Genomic DNA, 22690 nt, shown 5'->3' with positions numbered 1-22690 from the left:
AATCCACTGCCACAATGGGGTATTCTGTTCACAACGTTGACATCAGAAAACTGCTCACCCTACACGACACCATACCAGGGTCTGCCATCTGCCAGGTAAAGTTAAAACGTGATTCATACGTGAAGAGCATACTTCTCCAGCGTGCCAGTTGCCATCGAAGGTGAGCATTTGCCCACTGAGTTTCTTACAACGCCAGACTGCAGTCAGGTGAAGACCCTGGTGACGATGACGAGCACACAGATGAGCTTTCCTGAGATGGTTTCTGACAGTTAATGCAGATATTCTTCGGTTTTGCAAATGCAGTATCATCAGCTGTCCGGGTGGCTGGTCACAGACGATGCCGCAGGTGAAGAAACCGGATGTGGATGTCCTGGGCTGGCGTGATTACACGTGGTCTACAGTTGTGAGGCCGGTTGGATGTGCTGCCAAATTCCCTAAAACGATGTTGGAGATGGCTTATGGTAGAGAAATTAACATTTAATTACCTGACACGGATGAACATGCCTGCAGTCAGCATGCCACTTGCACACTAACTCAATACTTGAGACATCTGTGGCATTGTGTTGTGTGACAAAACTGCACATTTTAGTGTGGCCTTTTATTGTCCCCAGCACAAGGTTCACCTGTGTAATGATCATGCTGTTTAATCAGCTTCTTAATATGCCACACATGTCAGGGGGATGGATTATCTTGGCAAAAGAAAAATGCTTAATAACAGGGATGAAAACAAATGTGTGCACAAATTTGAGAGAAATAATGTTTTTGTTCATATGGAACATTTCTGGGATATTTTATTTCAGCTCATGAAACATGGGACCAACACTTTACATGTGTTCAAATTTTTGTTCAGTGTATATATATATATATATATATATATACATATTTTTGGTTGTTACTCAATCTGATTGGGTGGGCCTGGCTCTCCAATGGGTGGCTACGCCCTGGTTCTGGGTTAAATGAGATTAACATCTCAGTAAAGGGTGTAATAAACCCAACTACTAACAGGTTGGATTAGATTGGGAAAAAGTATGTTATTTATGTTTGTGTAGCGTACGATTAATCAACCAGTCAATGTACAAACAACACAGGTATTGAAGCAAACAATTCTGAAAATCAACCTGCAATAGAGCACCCTGGGAAATGTGATAACGATGAGCGTGATTTTAAGTGGTTTTGAGCAAACATACATTTGTAATTTACTCAACAAGCTTGTTGAAATTCAGCTAAAACAACCATCAAAATTAGCTCAAATTATTTTCCTTTTGAAGTCCACTCAACTCACAGACATTAAGCAGTTTGTTAGGTTGACATTTTCTTTGTGTAGATGCGTTGTCTTGCTTGCAATATGTCCCCAAATGAGTAGTGAAAAGGTTAATGTAAGGGCCATCACAGATGGGCAATGTGTGACAAAAAAAGCAGACAATTTACACAAACATAATTACAGTAGTAAAAAAGCAGGAATTATTGTTGTGCTAATACCAGCTGCTTTGGCATGCACATGGAGCATTACTCCAACCAAGTCAATATTTGACCCCAAATACAGTTAGCAAAATGACTAAATATCACACTTGTTCCCAATAACAACCACTACTTGATCTTCTGTAAATCTTCTACCCTTCAGTGGTGTATTTTCAAAATATTATCCAGGTGCTGACGACTTCCATTCTACCAAGCAAATCTCTCCATCTGAATGTCTGTGTTGGGCCACCCAAGAGGTTCATCATGACCTGTTCAAAACAAACCCCTTTCTCCAGTGATAAAGGAGATGAAGAAAAACATGCTTTAATAACCCGCCTAGTTCATCCACTATCCTCGTCTTCCAAAGTGCTGGAGATCAGCCTGGAAGTTGTAGTCTGGACAGACCTTCTGTGCCAGTTTGTAGTCGGTGCTGTGAAAAAAGATGAATACACAGATGACCTTGAAGGGCTTGGCACAGATCCAAGCGGCGTGAGACTGGGTGTGTTCTGAGTAGCAGGTCTGGGAGGGATCGTAGAGGCATGGCTTTGTTTTCTTGGCTCTGTTGGTCCTCTGGTACTCCACCACGCAGTTGAGGGCCTTCATCTCCTGCTGGTGCTCATTGGGGGTGGACTGCGGCTGACTCTGGAACTGGTGTTTCGGGCGTCCCACATCCTCCCATTCCACGGCTTTGGAGGGAGGAACGATGCTCACTGAGATATTCCCCAGGCGGGACGAGTTGTGGCGGAAGTACACACTGAAGGTGCCGTTGATGTGGTCCACTATCTTACCTGTCACCAGCAGGCTGAACTTGATGGTTTTGATGTTGAGGTAGAAATTGCCCCAGCCAAAGGTCTTCTTGACCTTGATAGGTGTTTTTATGGGGGGCTTGGATTTGGAGCGAAACGGTGACTGATCCAAGGGGAGGGAGAGGTTCTGTGACCAGCCATATGGGCCCACAGAGCTATAGCTGGAGGCCTTAGGCTTGGTGGATACATCTTTTGAAAGGTGTTTGACTTTCATTGCAGCTCCAAGGTTTCCTTCTTCCCCCCTCCTTCCTATTTCATAGGTAAGGGGCTGTGAGGTGTGGTCAACATTTGGGTTGAGGTTCAGATAGTCCAAGGTCTTCCCAGCATCCTCCTCCTGCACCTACGGATAGATGAATGAAGGATAAGTTTTTTGTATTTTTTCAGTCCGTCTCTCTCTTTGTCTCTAATGAATTGCTGTCAATCTTCACATGCCTGGGGGCTTGATATGGATGTAACCTTGATAAAGTAAAGGTAGAAATATATTGATCAGTTCCCACATGATCCTAAAAATACAATTAAGAGTACATGAGTGTTAATGAGGAATTGACAAAGACATTATTAAAATGATGGGATGATGCCACGAGCTCATGAAAATGTATAAAAAGATAGTTAATCTCATCGATCCATTATCCACTCCAAAAGACATTGGATACAGTCTCTTTGTTCTTGCCCCGAGCCGTTGTGGCCCAGGAGTGTGTAATTGGTAGGTTGATTGTAACATATAGTTGGAGAGTATAGACTCTGCTGCACTAAGTGCTCATGTAAATGGTGACTGTCAGACACAGCTGAGTGTGAAGTCAGCTTGGCTCCATGTCCTCTGCTGCAGCCATCTGTTATCTGTTTGATAGTTGTCAGCTACAGAAATATTACAGCAGCCAAGAGCAACACACATGTACGCACGCACGTACGCACGCACGCACACACACACACTTGTGATTTAGAAAAACGAAACATTGAAGGAGTTCTTGGCGATTTCGTGATCAGTGATCAAGATTAGGAAACAGATAAACTCATGGCCGTGGCATAATATGTCTCTTTTCTTTAAATTGGAACTGGCAACATTCCACCTCAATTATTTTCAGGCTTAAATAGAAAGGGAATAGTGTTCCTCAATTATCTTTGGATGAATCATTTATAATGACACTTACTGAGCTCATTTATAATGACACTTATTGACGTGTTCCATAAAAATCCATAAATACTAATAAACACATCAGTTATAAGGATTTTCTATCAATCCAATATTTCTGAGATTAAGTACACAACGGTGGGTTGTAACGTCTGCTACAGTGTACTATATGCCAAGCCCACAGGACCAATATTATACTGCATAGCATGATCCCAATCCCATCCATTGATGGCTAATATGATATATCCTTACTATATACCCAGCACATCTCACTGTATATTAGCCTACACTTCATCAACGTATAGTATAGCTTTAACTACATTTCTTTTCTCTGCATGCCTTCTCATAACTACTCTCCTGTCTGTAATCCACTGTCAAACCAATGATCCATTACAGAACCCTCATCAGGCTAATGAACTCTGAGCCACTGCATTCATCTCCTCCACTAGCAGGGTGGTAAGTCAGCCATGCTCCAGCTCTAATTGAGCACCACACACTGACAGTCATGTCCGTGGCTCTGTGTCCGGTTGTCTGTATGTCTGGCCGTGGCTGGGTTAGAATACAATCTTACATGGGGAACATCAGCTCATGGTAATGGGGATGGCAGTGAAAGATGGTGCATGTGTTACACACCACTCCATGGGCAATAATCATTAGTGTACTCACATGATCGTCATGTATGAGAATGGTGCTGGGGGAAAGAAAATAGAGGCTGCTTTTGGTAAATGGATAGATCATCAAAATGTTGTTGTTAAGGCTCACTGTGGTTCTTGCTGAGCCGCCAGAAGAAAACACTCAACCTGAGTTGCGCCATAACTGAGTTAGACCAACTCTACCGTGAACAATGAATGCACTGTATGTTTCTCCAGATTGTGTTTGCTGAGAAAATGATCAGTTTAACCTGGCACAGCTGTCAACCCTCAGGATGATGTATACTGTAAAGGCACATGGAGTTAATTTGCGACCGACGAGGCCAATTAAATGATAACATTTATAGTTATTATTGGTGCATGAATAAAAAAAAGTGATTTAATATAGCATTAATATGGAGACTGTAGAATCCGTAAATTCCGTCTGTCTAATGATCCCAATTCAATAAGAGTATGTGTTCTTCAACTTTTGATAGGATTATTTGAAATGAATACCTTATTCATCCAGTGCATTGATAACAAATCATTGCTAAATGTGGGTAACAGTGTCTTTATTGCAATCATCAGGAGGATTCATTCATGCTGTTACATAAGTGAACAACTTCAGAACTTACAACTGCATAGACACACATAGCATTTGGAATTATTTATCACCATGAGATAGTTTGAGGGAACCAGAGTCTTCTGGGGTATGTTGAATATAAGATCATAACTTAGATAAAGACAAATTAACTTTGAGGAAGTTCTACACTGTAATGGAAAACTGTCAATTATACTGTAATTTTCTTGTATTTTCAGCAGTAAAATACTCAAACGTTTTACTGCAGTATACTGAACATTATGGTGCATTGTGGGAAAATGTTGTCGGAAGGGAAAGATTGCTGTTTTTCGAATGGTGCTGTAATTCCACCCCACAGTTTACAGTACCTTACCATATTTTTGGAGCGCCAAAAACCTTTTGACCACTAGTGGGTGCATGGTTGTTGTTGTTTTTGGCTCAATAACATATTTTGAGGCGTGCCTTGTAATAGGCTACCTTTGTTGCACCCATGAGTGAGAGTGCTGTACCAATTTAACTCCTATCTGGTTATATTAAGTGATGGGCATTCCTGGCTCTATTCAGTGAGCTTGTTTGTTTGGCTCAGCTCAGGCTCCCAAATGGCTCTTTTAAAAAAAACATGTTTTGTATTTTTTTCAACTCAAACAGTTTACGATAGTTTTACTATGATTGGTGTTAAAACAATTCTAATTACATTATTAAATGAAATCATGCTTTACCTTAACCACAATGTATTTAAAAATGCATTGGTTTGTTATGAAAAATAATGCTATTAAACATTTGCATTTAAAGTATAACTTTTTAATGTATATAATCCAAGTGCATATAAATCTAACCATTCAAAATGAATACAATCTGAACAGCATAATAGAATATTGCACCATATCAAAGAAAAATAAATAACAATGTGCAAAACTGCAGCATCCCACTTAAAACTTTAAACTGGTCCCTTTTTTCTCTCTCTCCCTTATTGCCATGTTATAACCAGCAGCACACAGCAATGCTGACCATATTTTGGTTTTATGAGAGATTTGCATTCAGAAATGCAAGCTGCCTCACTTTCGAGGGGCTGATGCGGTTTCTTCTCTCAGTAATTATTTGTCCCGTTTTCGAGAAGACCCTCTCAGAGGGAACGGATGTGGCCACTATGCAGTCTCCCTGTCATGACTTTAGTAAGAGGTCATGTTCTTCCACCAGCTCAGAGGATCTGCAGATTTTTGGAGGAAGGGCTCCTCCAAATAGGATCGGACCTCCATTATGGCATCTGCTGAAGGATTCCTTCGTGCTGCATCCCCAGTTGCTCTCTCGTAAAACAGCATCCAAACAGCAGATGTTTGTGGCACTACTGCTGGTGCTTCTGCTCCATCTGATCCCTCTTCTTCCTGTTGCCCTGGTGCCTGAGCCAGCTGACTGCTGGGACTGTCCCTCCCTGCTGCTGAGGTTATTCTTTGAAGAGCCTCATCAATCGCTCTGGCATCACTGAAGGCTAACTTCTTAAACCTGGGGTCAAGTGCAGCGGTTTCTGATAGCACGTGATTATATTCCATTCTGTGGAACTTTCTGTCCATTGATGAACATAGGGTGTCCATCAACTCCCTGTGGCTCAGTTGATAGAGCATGGTGTTTGCAACACCAGGGTTGTGGGTTCGATTCCCACGGGGGACCAGTACGAAATGTATGAAATGAATTGAAATGTATGCATTCACTACTGTAAGTCGCTCTGGATAAGAGCATCTGCTAAATGACTAAAATTTAAATGTTCTGAGCAGGGAACTTAAACGTAACTCTGTCACATGTCCTGTGGTTACATTTGCTTCTCTCTGGTGGCTCTCTGGATTCGCTGCAGACCCTTACACAGGAGTATCATTTTTGAGGCTGTCACATAGCTGAAAAGAGAGAACAGTATTAGTTCAGGTTAATGTTTTGTCTACTGATACTACATTCTCATCTGCTGTTCATCTACATATATAATACTGGATTAAATAATGATGTAGTAATAACTGCTTACTGTACCTCTCTCCACTGATCTCCACAGTGACCTGCTCAAAGGGTTCCATGACTCTGCACACCTCCACCACCACCTCCCATTCCTCTTGGGTCAGAGCATCAACAGGTGCAATGGCCAGGGTAGAGATGATGGCATCCTTTGACTCAATAAACCGCTTCAACATATAAAATGTTGAATTCCACCTTGTAGTGCAGTCTTGTTTAGGCCTTAGCTCAGGTATCCCCATCTGGCAATGTGTAGACTTTAGTTTTTCAGCACCTACTGTTCTCCTGTGGATGTATTCCATGGCTACTTTCACTTTGTGCACGGTGGGCTTCATCACCTTCAAAGCATCTCTTACAATCAGATTGATTGTGTGGGCAAGACATGGATGATGGGTCCATTTATTAATTTTCATGGCTTTGGTTATGTTAGCTACATTGTCGCTAACACAACAGACCACTTTTCCATCTGCTTGCCATTCTCTGGCCACTCTCAACAGTTCTTCTGCCAAGTTCTCTGAGGTGTGTCTGTCGCTGAACTCAAAGCAGTCCAGAAGACAGCTAGACATCGAAAAATCTTCAATGAAGTGACATGTAACCGACATGTAAGAAGTGATTACCCTTGATGTCCAGCAGTCAGTGGTAAGGCAAACTGCAGTAGCTTTTTGGTCTCTTTCCCGCACTGTAGCCTGTGTGCTCTCGTACAGTTGTGGAATACGTGATTTTGAAAGGGTTTTCCCGCTTGGAATTGTGTACATTGGATTTAGACTATTGCTAGGTTTTAGAAATTATATGTCATCCATGAGCAAAAATGGCTGGAAATCGGTGGCAATCATTTTAGCCAATGCAATATCAATTTGGCCTTGTTTTGCTACAGACATAGACTTTGGCATAAACTGGTCCATAGAAGACTGCGTTGCTGTGGGTCGTGGAGTAGGCCTACTTGACTGAGTGGATACATCTCCACGTGTGGAGGTGCTGGCTCCACCACTATCACTAGCAGGCCTGATAGTTTCTCTAAGCTCTGCTACAGCTAGCTTCACAGTTGGGTGCACAATTCGTATATGCCAGTGTAAAGTTGTGCGTAGAACTGGCTTTATATGAGATTTTGTTTTGGCAAATTCTACACTGTGGTCTAACATTGTCTACATTATTAAAATGCATCCAAATGCTACAGTGCTTCTGACTCATTATCCAGCTGTTGTATTCACAGCTGTCCTTCCTCTCTCTCCTCGGCTGCTGTGTGTGACTGTGAGTGAGTTGGCTCGACCCTCCCTCACGCATCTTTGGTTCATTGGTTGACACTGTGTGTCTGATTGACAGGAACAACAGGTGAGGCTGTTAGTCTGAGCAGACAGTCTGAACAAATGTGTGTGCACTTGAGCATTTAGGCCGATATTTTATTTATTTGTTCATTCTTTGAATTAATTAATTCTATTCATTTAAATCTTTTGATTATTCATATTTTTATAAATAGATTCAGCTCTTCTGATGCGAGCCGGCTCCCAACGTTTACCTACAAGAGCCGACTGATTCGCAAACAACCCATCACTAGTTATATTCCCCGTCAATTTAACATGTATACAGTCGGGGACAGATTTGAGTGGCAGCATCTTTTAAACCTGTTTTTCCCAGTCCCCAGCACCAATCCTCCAGTCCCGGTCCCAGCATGACTTCCAGTCCTGGCCCCAACACCAGTACCAACCCAGGTTTTCCCGGTCCCAGCCACATCCAGCAACAACCCTGTACACCGCACCGACCTAGCACAACTGCCACCTGCTTTCAGCAACTGCCAGCCCAGACAAGACCCCCCCCCCCCCCCCCCAACACAAAGACACAGACACATTGTGGACTGACTGACAGATTTTTTCTGATTCCTTTTTGATTGATTGATTGCTTTAGTTTTTCTGTTTTCGTTTGATTGGATGACCATTTGGTTTTCCTAATTTGAATTGATTGCTTATTGTCGGAATTGTTTATTATTTGGCATTTGAAATTAATGATAGATTGAATTTGAACTTGAACTGTTTAAACTGTATGACTAAAAAAAAGGTTGGTCTGTTATGCCCTGTAGACGCTGCCCGTTTGGAAGTCTTTGTTAAGGCCTTTAGACGTTCAAGTGATATAAAACACCAAATATTCTGTAATATTCTGTAATATTTGTAAACTAAACACTTTACCAAGCAGCTAATCGGCTTGCACCAATCCCTTGTAAAATACAATTCTGTGAAATACAAACTACAATTGACAGTATAATAGTCCATTTTACAGTTGTGTACTGTGTGTCATTACACAGTACATGCTTTGGTACAATATTTATATTACAGGAAGTGTACTGTAATATGAAATACAGAATTTTCTTGCCACGAGCTGACAGTAAGCTACTTTACAATTCATGATAACCCCTTTACAGTGTACCCAAAGCCATTATTCTATGTTATCAACACATCTCTGCATAGCATACAACTTCATAACTATCAACCTCTACCATAGAGACAGAGAATGTCTTATCATTGATTTCCATCTGTAGCCTATGGCTTTGTGGTAGTGTGAGGACTGAAATACTCCCTCTATGTTCAGCAGAATAATTATTCAGATAATCAATATGATCCTGTTGTTTTCTTGCCCCAGGGATGGATTTGTTATATAATGGGAATTTAATATTTTATTTATAGTTATGCTTTCACTCTCCCTCTCAAATCCGCACCACAATCACAGATTTTTCTCTGCATGTGAATACACAAAATGAAGAAGGCATGAACAGGCACCAAGACGAACCACTTTTGAAATTTTACAAAAGCAACGTTTACTTAAACGGCTACTAAACGCTATACAGAGAGTTTATCTGAAAATTATTGCCAACCCTCATGTGAAAATAATGTCAAATACTGTAGCTTACCGTTGGTAGAAGCCACAGACAGAAGATGGCAAAGCTGATGAATAGTATCCTCATCTCGTCCCTGAATGTCAAACAAATCTGGACACCGTGGCAATCAAAGTCTGAGAGCAATTCACTTGGAAGAAAACTTCAGACTGATTAAAAAGTCATAGAAAATGTTGTTAGTGGCTTCAATGACACTCTGCCGTGAGGTCCATGGCTCTGTGAAAACAGGACAAACTGGGGGGAAGATAAAAGTGTTTGAGAGATTCACCTTACTGATGATATTAGACAGCCCCTGGGATTTAATTTGTGCTCTCTAGCTCTCCCTCGCACACACTCACTCTCTCTCTCTCTCACTCTCTCTCTCACTCTCTCTCTCTCTTTCTCTCTCTTTCTCTCTGTGTCATACATTCACACGTCTGTTTGCCTCTCATCATTTGTACAATGAGAGCAAATTAGAGCAAATGTGCATATGTACATAATTTCACTAACCCCCTACCCTGCACAATTTGCATTGTAGCGGACTTTCTTTTGAATTTGACCATGGTAAAAATAGACCATGGTCAAAGAATACACATTTTGAGGCTAATGATACTCCATGTAGGCTATGTAGCTGTAGGCAGAATGTGAGACCATTGAAATCATAAAGACCCTCTCATCACACTGGTGATAAATTCAAGAGGAAATCTGACAGAATGAAGAGTTGCTCTGCTACTGTCTATCTGTCACCAAACCTCCTGGCTCGTTAGAACTCATCCACAGGGAGGCTGACACAATGAGGAGAACACTCTCCCAGTGGAATATAAAGACAGTAGGCATATAGTGCCGGTATGTGTGGATGTAGTTTCTGTAGCCATTTTGGTTGCTGCTGACTATAGCCGTATGTGTGTGATGGTGTGTGGAAATAGAAAACATTTTTTTACCTGTTAACCGTAACTTTTCATCTGGTGTAGCAGGCCAGTAAATAGACCAATTTATTTGCAACATTTGTTTTTGCAAGATTTACAATGTGTTTTTATATGTCCTACTTTTACCAGATCAGGGCCCGGTTTCCCAACAGCAGTTTAAGGCTAAATGAATCGTTAGAACCTCTGTAGGAGCATCATTAAACCTCAGAGCTGTTTCTCCATACCACCGGTATTAACGTTACACTTGAAATGAATCTCATGCCTCGTACACGTCGTGACCTATTTCATTACACCGTACGTCATCTTTATGCAATCTCGTTCCGCTACTGGACGGTTTCCCGTACACATCGTGATGTATTTCATGACGCCATATGTCATCTTCACACAATCTCGTTCCGCTAACTGGACGGAAAGCATAGGCAAAGATGTGTATCACAAACCCAAGATAGACCACATTCTGTCGTTTCCAATGGGGGGAAAATGAGTCATAGTGGGCAGAACAAGCACGAGCTAGCAAGATCCTATTGCTGCATTCTAGTAGGTATTTTCATATTTCCATTAGAGAACACCTACTCTGTGGAATGTGCACGTGCAATAACTCAATTTGCCCTTGCACTCCTAAACAAAGCCATTTTTGTAAACTTTAGCAAAGGGTAAAGTCTAATAAACTTAGTCCACTCTGTTTGTAACAAATTCTAGTTTTGGGAACAGAAAACTTTATTGAGGACAAATGTTTCATCGATGAATGTCGGCCAAAATCCATCGTTCCATCTTCTCCCACTGCCGGCCGCTATATTTGGTAGTGAGTGGAAACGCCAGGTGGATGCTTCACATTTATACATCCAGTGAAATATCTGTCTCATTGTTCTATCTGGGGCAAAGAGTTTCACAAGACAAGATGGTGGAGAGCCTGACTGCTACTGTAACCAAGCTGCAAGGAATGCAGCTTGTTTGTGGATTGCAGAAGAAGTAAAAATGTTTTCATGAAAATAAATAACAAACGTGGGCCTCCCGAGTGGCGCACCAGTCTAAGGCACTGCATCACAGTGCTTGAGGCGTCACTACAGACCCGGGTTTGATCCCGGGCTGTGTCGTAGCCAGCCGCAACCGGGAGACCCATGAGGTGGCGCATAACTGGCCCAGTGTCATCTAGGGGAGGGTTCGGCCGGCCGGGATGTCGTTGACCCATCGCGCTTTAGCGAGTCCAGAGGCGGGCCGGGCATGTACACGCTGACACGGTCACCAGTTGTACGGTGTTTCCTCTGACACATTGGTGTGGCTGGCTTACGGGTTAAGCGAGCAGTGTGTCAAGGTTAAGCGAGCAGTGTGTCAAGAAGCAATGCGGCTTGGCAGGGCCGTGTTTCGGAGGACGCATGGCTCTTGACCTTCTTGTCTTTTATTGAAGGTGAGAAGAAGTCAAGGAGATAGTGCTGCTTCTTCATCCAAGGCAGACATTTCTGCACAAATACACTTACACTCCTCTGCTCTACCTTTTCTGCTCTACTCTACTCTGCTGTACTCTAAATGACTCTGCTCTGTTCTACCCTACTCGCCTCTGCTCTACTGAACTCTCCTCTGGGTGTGACCACTTGGGGAAACCTTAACAGCGACCACTAGCTTCAGCCTGGTCCTGCCTGTTAGCCATTCTTCTCTCCACATCCTCCTTCTCCTCCTACCTCCTTTTCATCATCCTCTCTCTCGTCTACCTCTTCTCCCTTCCTCTTCTCTAGGGAAGTGTTTCCCAACTCCAGTCCTCGAGTACAAGGTGTGCTTGTCCGGGGCTACAACAATAATGTTTCCCAAACTCGATCCTGGGCCCCCCGGTGCACGTTTAGTTTTTTGCCTCAGCACTACACAGCTGATTCAAATATTCTAAGCCTGATAATTAGTTGGTTATTTGAATCAGCTGTGTACTGCTAGTGTAAAAAACAAAACGTGCACGGGGGGGGGGGGGGGGGGGGGCCTGTCATGCCAAATAGTGTCCCCCGGGCAAATAGCGTCCCTCTCTACGTCACAATGGGATTCGATGAGTTCTAGCTTCTTTTGCTACGGCTGTTGCTAGAACTTGCAACATTCTGACCGGATTACGTAATGAACCAAGCGTCCGAAGCTATGCTGGTTGCTTGGCTCTATTTCACCTCGTAGGAGGATGCGGGCAGTCCGTGCAAAATTATTACCTCAAAATTGCTCTCCAAGGATGGTGTTTTTGATGGTGACAACCTGCTGCTTACTTGCTGCTTCAGAGGACCGAAAAGACTGGAAAGAGAACACTTTCTTTACCGTGTATTTGTCTTAAGTACATATTGTTAAATAGGGATATGTAATTTAAGCTGTTTTTATAGATTGACGTCGCTAGCTACTGTACTTATATACCTCAGCCTGCCTAAGTTAGCTAGCAAGCAAGCTACTGTAACTGTTATTGCAGCTTTCTGTTTCTATGTAGCTTGCACTTCAATGGCATCCCTCGAGGAGATTTTATTTTATCTTTCCAACCAGGCAAAGTACTATGAAGACACCACTGATCTCGACAAGAGGCGCAATATTCAGAGAAATTCACAATTCAGGGTAACGTTAAGCAGTTAACTTCAATTAGATAACTAGACGGATTTAGCTGTGTACAACCATTTTCCATTTAGCGAGTTGCTAGCTATACATATAGTTCAGTGGAGGCTGCTGAGGGGAGGATGGCTCATAATAATTTCTGGAATGGAGTAAATGGAATGGTATCAAACTATTGTAGCTGGAAACGGCAGATTTTTTTATGGAATATCTACATTAGCGTACAGAGGCTAACGTGGTTTCCGTGTGGTTTATACCATTCAATTTACTCCATTCCAGTCATTATTATGAGGCGTCCTCCCCTCAGCAGCCTCCACTGATATAATTATGTCTGTCATATTGAGGTGTCTAGCTATAAGTTAAACCTGATCGATCAAATGCATAGGTGTAAACTAGGTGTCTTTGCTTGACAGACAGAGGGGGGAGTGAGAAAGAAAGGATGAAAGTGAGAGAGGGAGAGAGAGGTGAGAAGAGAGTGGAAGACAGAGAAAGAGAGATGGAGAGAGAGAAGCAGAGAGAAAGACGGCAGTGCAAATATATTTAGACTTGAGTATTTCAACAACTCTTCTCTTCCAACTTGTTAGGCAATCATATGTACCTATGGGGGAAGGATGGCCAGCCACACAGGAGGGTGATTTTTACTAAGGAGGAGGAGGCCGTGCTGACCGAGATGCATGCTGGCCATTTCGGAGTGAAGAACATGAATGCCAAAATCAACCTTCTGACGGGGGAATTGTCAAGGAGGTGGACAGCTGGTCAAGTGAAATAACCTTTTGTTTATCAATCACATTCTATTATATCTGAAATTATTATGATTTCAATTAATGTCATATCAGAGGGCACACAATGTTTCAATTTGTCACTTTTTGCTTAAAGGTCAGTACCTTGTCTCGTCTGACAGAAGTTTGAAAGGGCGAAGACTGTGGCGCCGGAGTTGAAGCCCATCAAAGTTGTTTCACCATGTGTCCTATTTCAAATTTTGCCGTGATAAGTTGTTTTGTAATGGTTTCTTTATTTGACCACATCAGAGTTCAATATTATAGAGTGTGTGTGTGTGTGTGTGTGTGTGTGTGTGTGTGTGTGTGTGTGTGTGTGTGTGTGTGTGTGGGGGGGGGGGGGGGGCGTGCGTGCGTGCGTGCGTGCGTGTGTGCGTGTGTGTGTGTTTAGAGCAGAGGTGGTTAGACACAGTGGGTTACCTGACATGGAAGATGAAGATACACTCAATTCCTCCAAAAATGGGGCAATCACCCATCAGCTGATGCAATCCATACATGATGATTTGCGAAAAACTTTTGTTTCCACAACTAATGACTGGGAGAGACAAAACTATGGTGACGTCATTGACATGTTGTCACGACTGGACAGAGACATCAATCAACATAATAAACCGGCTGTTATCAGAGTTGTGCAGTTTCCGAGTGAAACCAACAACATTATTCGTTCAGCAGAAGAGAAACCTGGTGTTCAACCTGGAGAATGTCTGAAAAGAAAATGTGTTTTTATGAGAAGTGGCCAGGAGAAGCAGGGTCCGTCTGAGGGAAAATGGATTCAAGACAACAGCCCCAATGACACAATGTTGATGCAGACATGTAAGAAGCTCTCTCTGTCTCAGCAGCAGAGTCTGCTGGATGCTGTGAAGGTAAACTAACAGACTCCCTCTTACGTCCCATCTCAGCTGGTGTACATATGAAATTGAATGGAATATATGTGAACATGATGTTTAACAACGTTGCAGTAGATGTTTTTGTAGATACGGGTGCTGAAGTCACTGTATTTCCCATATCTTATGCAAAACACATATGTCCTCAGTACACGGGCAAGAAGATGAGAGCAACAGGAGTGGGGGGAGACAGATATGAAACAAACCAAATCATTTTCAATTTCTATTGGTCTAATGAAGATTGATGCCGGAATCTAGAGTTCAGAACCATCCTATTTGGACTACGAAGAAAAATGTGTGTGGAACTTTGCATATGGAACCAGTGTGCTTGACAGGTGTTGCCCCACCTTGCACAAAACAATATCCCACTGGCAAGGAAGCTATGGCCGCTACTAAAGTAGTGATTAAAGATCTATGGTACATGGGTATAGTTGAAAATACACATTCTGCCTCTGATAACCCAGTATGGACAGTGAAAAAATCAAGTGGTGACTGGCGAGTGACTGTGGATTACAGGAATGCAAATGAAGCCATCTCCAAGCTCCTGCTCATTCTGTGCTCTCAGTCATTGATATGGCTAATGGGTTCTGGTCAGTATCCTTACATCCAGAGGTCCGTCCATGGCTTGCTTTTTCTGAGGATGGTCAACAGTATCAGTGGACTAGGACTCCTATGGGCCTTCATAATAGTCCTTCGATTTACCATCGGGCATTGCGGAGACATCTCCAAGCTCTCCCTCAGATGTCATCTGTTGTCATACAATATGTTGATGATATATTGTTGGCCTCAGAAGATGAGGAAACACATGATAAGGATCTAAAATCACTGTTAGACCACCTGCATGCCAAAGGCCATAAAGCTAGCCCTAAGAAGGCCCAACTCATGCAATCACAGGTTATCTACCTTGGTCAACTGGTCTCACAGGGGAAAAAGAGAGATGACACAAAGTCGTATGGCTGCCATACAAGCTGCCATAGAGCCCACTACTATTACAGAACTTCACTCCTTCATGGGCTTGTGTAATTACAAAAGATGCTGGGTGGACTCTTTTGCCGAAATTGCACAATCCCTTAACGACCTCCTCAAAGGAGAGCCTGATTCAAAAGACTATGTTGCCTTCAAAGGAAGAACAGAAAGAGGTTTTTGGCAAGCTCAAACTAGCTTTGTCATCAGTACCGGCTTTGGGCATTCCGGACTCAGGCTAACCATTCACCCTCTTTGTGGCTGAAAAAGATGGCTACATGACCTCAGTCCTGACACAATACCATGGTTATTGTCCGTGTTACGTTCCCCAGTTTCTGTGTTGTGGTTTTGTATGTATGTGTGTGTTTCAGGATGGCTTCCTGAAATTCCCCCAAGCAGCTGATTGGTCGGCCCCCATTGCTAATTGGAGAGCTGACCACGCCCCCTTGTCAGGAACAGCTGTCTTCAATTACCAACTCCTTCTGAAGATGTATAAGCCAGTGTTCTGTTGATCAGGAGAGAGATGATTAGTGTGTCCCGTTGTGGTTGTGGTTGTGGTTGTGGTTGTGGTTGTGGTTGTGGTTGTGGTTGTTGCTGAGATAATAGAGCTGAGGGTGATCGCCTGTGTTGGTTGTTTCTCAGAGAGAGATGAGCGTTATATCCTGTGTTAGTTTGTTGCTCAGAGAGAGAGAGCTTCTTTAATGTCCCGAGTTAGTTGTTTCTCAGAGTTTATTTTGTGAAGTATTTTGTAGTGGTTCTGCGGATATATGTTGATGTCCAAAGGTCTGTTTTGATTATTGAACTTGTTTATATTTTTCTGTTTCATTTGTTCCCAGGGGGGAAGGGGAAGGCACCTAGGGAGTGCTTAGGCAAGAGGCCTGCGGGCATACATAACCCGTAGTATTCAAAGTCTATGCACACTAGGTAAGACCTGAGTGGACCATCCCCTGTATTTTGGCTAGTGCGCCACGTGGTGCTAGTTAGGTATGTTGTGGGTAGGCAGGTAAGGTAGGAGAGGGGGCTTTGATATTTACTTTCTTTACTTTGGTTCCGTCCAGCCCCTTTTCCCAAAAATTACCGTGTGACGGAATAAATTCCCTGTAAACGGTAAATCCTCTGCCTTTGTCATCCTTACTCGCACCTACAGTCCCATACCTCTTTCGCTCCCCGGGGAGTTGAGTTGTAGCAGGGAGTTGTTTTCCCTCTTCCTAGAGGCGTATGTAACAGTCAGAAATCTGTAGGCTACTATTCGAAGAAATTGGATGATGTGGCGTTGGGATGGGGTCTCTGTCTCAGAGCTACGCAGGCTACTTACGTCGCTGTGTCAAGGGTGGCATCGCATGTTCTCGACCAACATCTTACCATCAAGTGTCCACATGCTGTTCATACTCTTTTGAAAATGAATCGAGCTGCATAGGTCACAGCTGCTTGTTGGAACAAATGGTCAACTGTGTTGGAGGCTTCTAACATCATCATACAATGTGGCACACCATGTAATCCAGCTACTCTGATGCTTCCTCCAGATACCACATTACTTGAACACGACTGTTGTGAGTTGGTTTTGGATCAGCTCACTGATGGGTTAATTAAGAGTCATCTGTTGGAAAACCCTGAGCTTATCTTATACACAGACGGTTCAAGCATTGTGGGGGGGGGGGGGGGGGTGAGGAAGGCAGGCTGGGCAGTTACTACAATGGACAATGTGATAGTGACAGGCACGTTGCCTGCAGGAACATCAGCACAGGTGACGGAATTGGTGGCTTTGACAGAAGCATGTAAACAGGCTGAAGGAAACGCAGCTAATATCTACATAGACTCAAGATATGCTTTTGGTGTTACCCATGATTTTGGAAAAATATGGAAAAACAGAGGATTCATGACATCACTGGGAGCTCCTATGAAGAATGGATCAGAGGTGATGCTCTACTGAATGCTCTCCAGTTACCTGGGCAACAATTTTTAAAATGAAAGCACATAGAAAAATCTTTACAGAGGAGAGTAAAGGTAATGATTTGACTGACAGAGCTGCCAAGGTGGCTGCCAAGAGAACACCTCTGTCACCTAAACTGATTAGGAGATACACCTTGGATACATTGCAACACATTAGAGATATGCAAAGCAGTGTACCAAAAGATGAAGTGTGGGAATGGATGGCTGCAGGATGCAAACTCAACCAAGAAGGTGTGGAAATACAACCTGAGATGTGTAGCTCCAAATGCACTCTTACCCTACTTGGTGACACAGATCCACTCTTTGGGACACATTGGTGTGGACAAGATAGTTTATCGTTTGTGGGCAAATGGTGGAATCCTTGTGTGCGGAAAGAGGCTGAGGCTGTTGTGGCAAATTGCAAGATTTGTATGGAAAACAACACCAAAGGACGAGTGAAAGTACAGACACGATGAGCGCCTGCCCCACCATGACCCTTCAGTCATCTACAGCTTGATTACATCACACTGCCAAAATGTAAAGGACATGAAGATGTGCTGGTCATTGTTGATCATTTCTCACGATGGGTTGAAACTTACCCTACTAAGAAAGGAACTGCACAACACACAGCTAAAATTCTGATTCAAGAAATCATTCCCAGCCGGAACAATTAGATTCCGACCAAGGCACTCATTTCACAGGAAAGGTGTGTCAGGAGGTAGCTCGTCTTCTGAACATTGATTGGAATCTACACTGCCTTATCATCCTCAATTGAGTGGACAGGTACAACGCACAAATCGAGTTTTGAAAGAGAGACTTTCAAAGATGCATCAAGAAGGGATAGCATGGATGACGGATGCATTGCCTACGGTATTATGTAGTATACGGGCAGCACATAACAAAACCACAGGGTTGAGTCCATTTGAGGTTGTCACAGGTCGACTCATGTCACTAACAGACACGTTAGACTTGAGAAAAGCAGACGTTCACTTTATGAGTGACACAATGCTTAACTATTGCATACAACCATCTAATGTAGTAGGGGAAGCAGACAGACAAGTTAGAGGCGTGGGGAATAACTCCCGAGGGGGGACATGACATAGTACCAGGACAGTGGGTAATGGTAAAGAAATATGTGACAGACACATTAGAGCCAAAATGGGAAGGTCCTTATCAAGTTTTGCTTATAACGAGGTCAGCAGTAAAAGTCCAGGGAAAATCACGATGGATACATGTCACTCATTGCAAGGTTGTCCATTTTTGATGACAAAGTGGAGCCTGGAGAAAAAAGAACTGATTGATTAGCAATCGGGGCCAATCTCGGGTGAAGAAGCATAGTAAGATGATCAGAACCTGATAAGCTTCTATGTTGTATACTGCAGTTGTCATATTAGGGATATCTAGGTGAAATGTCCAAAGTTATCCTGAAAATTGGGACATGCTTGCTTAGGGAAATCAATGTGAAATATCAATTTCTCTTGAAACCAGGACATGTTACTTTCACTTTTTGTTTCCTTTGTTACAGGTTATGAGAATCTATCGTCTGAGGCTGCAGCAATATCCTTCGATTCAAGGACTGTACCTGAAACGATACAAGATCACCGGTGAAGTGGAACGGAAGAAGAATTCCTCACTACCGGCAGACTGTCAGAACATAATTTCTAATAGTTATCTATTTGGGACTGATACAAGTGTGGAAGAGCTGGTCACTTTTAAAGGACTTGGTGAATGATTGCCTTGCCAATTGGACGATTGCATATTGTCTTGTAGACAATTACTATTATTTTTGGTGTGAGATTCCTCCTAATACAGGATGTGGTATGAATCGGGACATCATCATTACACCTGTTAATACTTATTTTTCTATAACTTTGTTTGGAATCTATTTCTTCTTCTTAATTTTTTTTATTTTATTTTACCTTTATTTAACCAGGTAGGCTAGGTAGGCTAGTTGAGAACAAGTTCTCATTTACAACTGCGACCTGGCCAAGATAAAGCACAGCAGTTCGACACATACAACAACACATGGAATAAACAAACAATAAACAAACAATAATAAGAAAAAAGAAAAGTCTATATACAGTGAGTGCAAATTAGGTAAGATAAGGGAGGTAAGGCAATATATAGGCCATGGTGGTGAAGAAATTACAATATAGCAATTAAACACTGGAATGGTAGATGTGCAGAAGATGAATGTGCAAGTAGAGATACTGGGGTGCAAAGGAGCAAGATAAATAAATACAGTAGGGGAAGTGGTAGTTGTTTGGGCTAAATTATAGATGGGCTATGTACAGGTGCAGTGATCTGTGAGCTGCTCTGACAGCTGGTGCTTAAAGCTAGTGAGGGAGGTAAGTGTTTCCAGTTTCAGAGATTTTTGTAGTTCGTTCCATTCATTGGCAGGAGAGAACTGGAAGGAGCGACGGCCAAAGGAGGAATTGGCTTTGGGGGTGACCAGAGAGATATACCTGCTGGAGCGCGTGCTACAGGTGGGTGCTGCTATGGTGACCAGTGAGCGGAGATAAGGGGGGACTTTACCTAGCAGGGTCTTGTAGATGACCTGGAGCCAGTGGGTTTGGCGACGAGTATGAAGCGGGGGCCGGCCAACGAGAGCGTACAGGTCGCAGTGGTGGGTAGTATATGGGGCTTTGGTGACAAAACGGATGGCACTGTGATAGACTGCATCCAGTTTATTGAGTAGGGTATTGGAGGCTATTTTGTAAATGACATCGCCGAAGTCGAGGATCGGTAGGATGGTCAGTTTTACGAGGGTGTGTTTGGCAGCATGAGTGAAGGATGCTTTGTTGCGAAATCGGAAGACAATTATAGATTTAACTTTGGATTGGAGATGTTTGATGTCAGTTTGGAAGGAGAGTTTACAGTCTAACCAGACACCTAGGTATTTGTAGTTGTCCACATATTCTAAGTCAGAACCGTCCAGAGTAGTGATGCTGGACGGGCGGGCCGGTGCAGGCAGCGATCGGTTGAATAGCATGCATTTAGTTTTACTTGTATTTAAGAGCAGTTGGAGGCCACGGAAGGAGAGTTGTATGGCATTGAAGCTCGTCTGGAGGGTTGTTAACACAGTGTCCAAAGAAGGGCCAGAAGTATACAAAATGGCGTCGTCTGCATAGAGGTGGATCAGAGACTCACCAGCAGCAACAGCGACATCATTGATATATACAGAGAAAAGAGTTGACCCAAGAATTGAACCCTGTGGCACCCCCATAGAGACTACCAGAGGCCCGGACAACAGGCCATCCGATTTGACACATTGAACTCTATCAGAGAAGTAGTTGGTGAACCAGGCGAGGCAATCATTTGAGAAACCAAGGCTATTGAGTCTGCCAATGAGGATGTGGTGATTGACAGAATCGAAAGCCTTGGCCAGGTCAATGAATACGGCAGCACAGTATTGTTTCTTATCGATGGCGGTTACGATATCGTTTAGGACCTTGAGCGTGGCTGAGGTGCACCCATGACCAGCTCTGAAACCAGATTGCATAGCGGAGAAGGTGCGGTGGGATTCGAAATGGTCAGTAATCTGTTTGTTGACTTGGCTTTCGAAGACCTTAGAAAGGCAGGGTAGGATAGATATAGGTCTGTAGCAATTTGGGTCAAGAGTGTCCCCTCCTTTCAAGAGGGGGATGACAGCAGCTGCTTTCCAATCTTTGGGAATCTCAGACGACACGAAAGAGAGGTTGAACAGGCTAGTAATAGGGGTTGCAACAATTTCAGCAGATAATTTTAGAAAGAGAGGGTCCAGATTGTCTAGCCCGGCTGATTTGTAGGGGTCAAGATTTTGCAGCTCTTTCAAAACATCAGCTGACTGGATTTGGGAGAAGGAGAAATGGGGAAGGCTTGGGCGAGTAGCTGTGGGGGGGGGGGGGGGGGGGGGTGGTAGCCAGTTGGAAAGCATGGCCATCTGTATAAAAATGCTTATTGAAATTTTCAATTATAGTGTATTTATCGGCGGTGACAGAGTTTCCTATCCTCAGTGCAGTGGGCAGCTGGGAGGAGGTGTTCTTATTCTCCATGGACTTTACAGTGTCCCAGAACTTTTTTGAGTTTATGTTGCAGGAAGCAAATTTCTGCTTGAAAAAACTAGCCTTGGCTTTTCTAACTGCCTGTGTATATTGGTTTCTAACTTCCCTGAAAAGTTGCATATCACGGGGGCTGTTCGATGCTAATGCAGAACGCCACAGGATGTTTTTGTGTTGGTTAAGGGCAGTCAGGTCTGGAGAGAACCAAGGGCTATATCTGTTCCTGGTTCTAAATTTCTTGAATGGGGCATGCTTATTTAAGATGGTGAGGAAGGCATTTAAAAAAAATAACCAGGCATCCTCTACTGACGGGATGAGGTCAATATCCTTCCAGGATACCCGGGCCAAGTCGATTAGAAAGGCCTGCTCGCTGAAATGTTTCAGGGAGCGTTTGACAGTGATGAGTGGAGGTTGTTTGACCACTGACCCATTACGGATGCAGGCAATGAGGCAGTGATCGCTGAGATCTTGGTTGAAAACAGCAGAGGTGTATTTAGAGGGCAAGTTGGTTAGGATGATATCTATGAGGGTGCCCGTGTTTACGGCTTTGGGGTGGTACCTGGTAGGTTCATTGATAATTTGTGTGAGATTGAGGGCATCAAGCTTAGATTGTAGGATGGCTGGGGTGTTAAGCATGTCCCAGTTTAGGTCACCTAGCAGCACGAGCTCTGAAGATAGATGGGGGGCAATCAGTTCACATATGGTGTCCAGAGCACAGCTGGGGGCAGAGGGTGGTCTATATATTTACTTATGATAGCATCAGTGTCAAAAAAGTGGCAATCCCATCTACTATATAAATGGTTTAGGCCAGCCCACGACCACCACCGTGTTCGCTGTGGGTTTCATGGGCTCTCATGGTGTGTAGTACTTAGTATGACCACAGCATGTCGCTAGAATCATTTTTATTATATCAAAACAGTTTGGAGCTAATCGATTTTGAATGTTGCAGTTGCGTAAATTACTATACACAGAATGATGCATTATACACAAAGACTTAGGGTCCAGAACTTATGAAGATGTCTACACAGAGTTTAGAAAACGTAGGCTTTGTTTGAGGACTGCACTGTGGGGATGTGGCAGAGATGTTAGCTGTACTACGAGTGCGTGTGAGTGTGTTGCACGGTGGATCAGTGAAATACAGACGTAAGGCATTTCAATT

The 22690-nt window shown here is 43.2% G+C and overlaps 1 pseudogene; it reads right to left on the bottom strand.

Moving 5' to 3' along the window:
* Window positions 1–833: 833 nt before the first annotated feature.
* LOC106571970 (neurexophilin-4 pseudogene) lies at window positions 834–2634 on the bottom strand (annotated as a pseudogene).
* Between the last annotated feature and the right edge of the window lie 20056 nt (window positions 2635–22690).

The sequence above is a fragment of the Salmo salar genome, chromosome 15, assembly GCF_965601325.2.
Source record: "Salmo salar chromosome 15, fSalSal1, whole genome shotgun sequence".
NCBI lineage: Eukaryota > Metazoa > Chordata > Actinopteri > Salmoniformes > Salmonidae > Salmo > Salmo salar.
This window is presented reverse-complemented; position numbering and strand designations above follow the sequence as displayed.